Genomic DNA, 5051 nt, shown 5'->3' with positions numbered 1-5051 from the left:
TATTTTAAGCAATTTCTTCTCCTTTATTAGTCATTATTGCTTAGAATTAGATGTCCTCCAAGAAATTATTGCTCAAAACAAGCATACAAGACGCTTAAAACAAGGCAAATTTACTTGTTTCCAGCTCATTTAAAGTCTTAAAACTAGTCTGATTTTCTTAGCTAGAATACTTATTTTCTCATGTAGAATTAATATCTTGTTTAGGTGTATGAGAAAAATATACTTGACAAGAACTTCAAAACATTTCTTTTATTAATATTTCATCAGCTGGACAAACATGCAGTCAAACGATAATAAAACACCAAAATCTTGACAATATAATCGTATGATTAAACAGAAATTAAACAGAAAACCTGAAATTATCAGTGTACTGTAACACATTAATTAATGTGGCCTGTTCAGAAATGTCATCTTTTTCATGAATGCTTACAACCACCATCAAATTCTAAGTAATGTCATAATCGCTTGGGTCAGATATCTTTGGCCGAAAAGCATACTCTCATCAGAACAGTATGTGTCTATTTACTCACTTATTTACTTAGACATTCATGAAAAAGATGTTATTTGTGAATGGACATTTTAGAATTAACCAACTGCCCGCAGGAGCACTTTTGACTCTTTGATTCTTTCTCAAAGTGGGGGAGGAGAGGGAGAGAGAAATGTTTTTAATTATGATATCAATGTGTCCATGAAGTGCTACTGAGGCGTTATTACGCCTTTCCTTATAGTGCTCATCTTTTAATCTGCATAGCCAATGTTTAGAAAAAAGCCCCTCAATGATACTCAATGCCATGCTGACAAAAGACAAAAAAGGACAAAAAAATCATCAACTCAGATCAGAGAACAGCACACAAAAGTATTAATAGAAATGCGATGGATTGTCCTTTTATACAATGGCTTAGAACCTGAGATTGCCAGTGTCCAACATATTTACTGTAGTTTATAGTGATTGGACCTTTTGGGCATATTTTCCAAATTCACCAGAACATATATTTCAGTTCATCTGGATACTTAAAATTGTAAATCCAAATCCACAGAGTTGAGATTGAGGGTATATACCGGTAACCGAGTCCAAACAGCATCACACATGCACAAGAGATGCTCCGAGTTCACTGTACAGCTCCATGCCTTGCATCACAGTCTCTGGCACGGGATGTTCCTTGCAAACCATATACGTAGATGTGCAGTCTGCCTTTGGATCACTTCGCCACTCCAGTCCTGATGGTGGAAAAAGAAAATGCAGAAAGCTTAACACTGTGCACACACTTTTTATGTAGCTTTAATGGCACTAAATGTAAAAATGCTGATATCTAGTGAATGACAATCATGGCCACTAATAGGGGGCATTTAATAGTGTGCTTGTCAGTGATATGCAGGTGCCATTTATCGCATGCTCTCTTTATTGGGGTGCAGATCGTTTGTGAACACCATAATCAGAACTGTTCAAAATTCAGAGTCAGTGAACCTAGAGGTGGGCCATGCATCTCCCACACCTAATGTCTGACCTTCTAATACCTAATACCCAACTTCATTAGATTGTTTGCAACTCAAACACAATGTTTCCATTAGCTGCTGGAGCCATGAGTTATCCTACCTTCCTTCTGGCAACGCCTCCCTTCTCCTTGACAACCTCCAAGATGCTTCCTCAAGTATCTGTCAGGCACAGGAACTCTGCATTAACCTGTCAAAGACACATTATAAGAAAATTACATGGTTGTCAGGCCCAGTTGTGTTGTGCTTCCTGTCTGTCCTGTGACTTGTCACTATGTCTTTCTATCTCTGGGCCTGCAGGTGGGGCAACACCTGTGGTCAAGCCACAAAGACATCCTACAGGACAGACATACAACAACACTTAAATACTATCTGTTATGACATAATGTACCACCACACTTACTTCACTTAATGTCAGCAACGCAGGCCATGCGGTGTAGACTGCCAGCTTATCTTAGACAAGCCTTTTGCACCTATGACAAAACACATAATTAGACTGCTGGAGTTGATGTTACAGAAATTACAAGATAAGATGAGGGCTAACATCACAATGGCATTGACTGACTTCTTGTAAAACCTAAATTGAGACCAGGGGTCAAGGAGAGTAGAGTAGCCTCAACCAAATATAATCTTCCATATCAAATACATCGTCACCACTTTTTAGACTGGGGAATATTGTCACCATTTAAGAATATTGGTAAATAAAGTGACTACAGCCACTTAAGACAGCGTGAAATTAAAGTGAATTAAAATATTTTCCACCATATCCATATTTCATACAATACAAAATAACTGTTGACACCATGCCAACATGAAAATGACAGCTAATTGGCTAAAAAATATTTTTATCCTCATTTTGCTTTGGTGTAAGTAAAGTGTTCAAGCAGAGGGTAAATTGTAAAACAATTGAACATGGACAGAAATCCTACCTTTTACAATGACTGTCTTCAAAGTCACATCTTCCACTAGCACAGGGGGTAACCATCTGTCAAGTTGAAAAACAGAGATGAACCTTTTCTCACAATATCGGCAAACATGGCTTTTCAAAGGTGATATTCAGGACTGGCCAATAGTGACGCCCATTACAAAAAATATAATACATATTTTGAGTAACATGTGGGGCATTACAGGGCAATAGCAAGCTAGAGAGCATTAGCTAGCTGCTAAGCTAAACAGCAGCAGGTGTTAAATTATGTTTAAAATAATTATGCTGGTAAATTACACTTTAGGTTATTTATTTTTTTACTCCTAAAGATGTTGCACAAGATAATCTAATGTTTAAGAGTGGATATTTGAATGCAAGACAAACAGCTTGTCAGATCACACAGCATGATCTAACAATATTCGTATCAGTTAACTTTCCATACAGACAAAAGCGCCAAAAACATCACAATAGCGTAGTATACTTCACAAATGACTGTAATAGTGTCTTAATACAAGCATATTGCCAAAGATGACAAGGATTGAAACGGATTGTGAAACTTACCCGGCTGAAAACGATTGCCTCAATAGAGCTAGAAAGTGACGTCACTTCCCCCGATTTCATGGGACCTCAACAGCGTTTTTAGCCGAAAATCGTAGCATGTAATCCAATGGCGGTATTAAAATGGCATTTCGATCCCCTTCGAGTTGTGCCACGAGCTCCATATATGTTGTTTCTGATATTTTTGCCTAATTTTTCGTATGAACCCCTAAACTTTTTAGAAAGCTGTGTTTCTTCACATTTTTCATGCCAACGGCCTCAGAACAAAACATTGATACTTCTGCTTGAATAATCTTTATCTATCCTCTTAAACAGCATATTTGGAGCCCAGCGCATATCATGACTGAGATCAGAAGATATTCACTCGCTACCATGTTGTTAGATGGTCAACTGAGGTCCCGTGAAACGCGGAACTAAGGGGCGGGACTTTCGAGCTCTATTTCAAAGCAGGAGACCAACTGACGAACAGGAAGTGGCGTAATTCCATTTCCGGTTTTACCCTTTGGTGATTTTTTTTTGTTTTTGTTTGTTATCCCACCTGAATTACAGCATGAATTTCACATATATAGTTTTGATTTATGTAAAATATTTCTGTACCAATAAGGTAACAACTTGGTGCCAGCAGGAAGAAGATAAATACTGTCAATGAAAATGTGTTTCGACAATAGGCGATTCATTTCTTACTGCCACCTACTGTTCTGGAGTGTGATGTGCATGTCAGTTAATATTATGAGCTTTTTTCAAGTGCATAGGCCTACATTATTTGTTTAGATTATTTGTTTAAAAGTTAATACGCGGACAGTTCAAATGGTGTTTATATGATTTCAATATTCCTTAAAGGGACACTGTGCAGGAAATGGTCAAAAAAGGTACTGCAACTATGCTGCTCATTGAAACTGGGCTGCCTATTGCCAAATTTGATCTTTACATGAAAGTTTACTAAGTAATAAACAAATATTTTCTAGTATGGTCCAAGTACAGTCATTTTTGGAGCTAAAAATGGCTATTTTTGGAAATTCAAAATGGCGGACCATGGAGAAGATCCCCCTTTTCATGTATGAAAAGTGCAATTTTCCCAGTCATATTGAATACTTAGAATTTGATGCTGGTGGTAAGTATTCATGAAAAAGGTAACTTTAGTGAATGGGCAGCATGAATTCTGGAAATAAACAACTAAAAATCTCACACAGTGTCCCTTTAAATTGTTTGTATACATATTTCTTAATATTTACCAGGACCCAGAAACATTTTTTGAGTGTGCCTTAAATGAACACAAAAAAACCTGTTGCCCTTGCTGTTGCAGTTGTGCAAAAGGAAATAAAACGTGCATTGAAGCACTTTATTTTGTCAAATCATATTGATCTAGATGTTATAACTTCAGGTAGGCTATAGGCCTAGGTTTGCATATTAATAGGCCTATACAAGACATGTCCAATTAGTGTAACGATGGAATCTAATGATAGATAACAAACTAAAAATGTCGTCTTGACAGATGCTGATATTTCTGAGGATATTCACTTTTGTTTTTATCAGCAGCAAGGACCATGCTATACATCTTATCATAGAATTAAGTGAAATAACTCACAACCTTTTTTGCTCTGATGACGGAAACTTTACAAAAACTGAGACAGAGCAGCATCTTTAAAAAGCAGCATCCTGAACAACAACGTGCCCCCTAAACAACATTATATGCAACATTTACCTTCACACTGGGTACTTTGATGAGACACGTGTGCATGAGGTTAGAGTCAAAGCATTATTTTTTTATTCTAAATTTCTCAATTAAATTAGGCCTATAAAATGTCTGCAAATGTCTTGTAAATCAAAGCAAAATGGCCCTGCCGTGGGCAACTGGTAGGGCACTCGTCTGCCGTGTGGCCGACCCGGGTTCGATTCCCGGTCCGGGTCATTTGCCGACCCCTTCCCATCTTTCTACCCATTCGCCTCCTGTCCACCTCTCAAACTGTCCTGTCATCAATAAAGTTGTAAAAAAGACCAAAAACAATCTTAAAAAAATTAAATAAATACAATCATAGCAAAATTGACGAAAGTAGCCTACCCATCAAACAAACAGTAT

The 5051-nt window shown here is 37.4% G+C and overlaps 1 long non-coding RNA gene across 2 annotated transcripts; it reads right to left on the bottom strand.

The window, feature by feature from the left end:
• Positions 1-229: 229 nt before the first annotated feature.
• Positions 230-3001, bottom strand: LOC134453551 (uncharacterized). Of its 2 annotated transcripts, XR_010035650.1 has the most exons (5): positions 2978-3001; positions 2421-2476; positions 1895-1964; positions 1595-1681; positions 230-1218 (listed from the first exon to the last, which is right to left on the bottom strand). It is a non-coding gene; the product is annotated as an uncharacterized LOC134453551 (long non-coding RNA). The 2 variants fall into 2 exon arrangements; XR_010035649.1 differs by lacking the exon at positions 2978-3001 and having other exon boundaries at positions 2421-2659.
• Between the last annotated feature and the right edge of the window lie 2050 nt (positions 3002-5051).

This window comes from Engraulis encrasicolus, chromosome 8 (assembly GCF_034702125.1).
Source record: "Engraulis encrasicolus isolate BLACKSEA-1 chromosome 8, IST_EnEncr_1.0, whole genome shotgun sequence".
Lineage (NCBI taxonomy): Eukaryota > Metazoa > Chordata > Actinopteri > Clupeiformes > Engraulidae > Engraulis > Engraulis encrasicolus.
The sequence above is the reverse complement of the archived record's forward strand: the minus strand, read 5'-3'. Positions and strand labels throughout refer to the sequence as shown.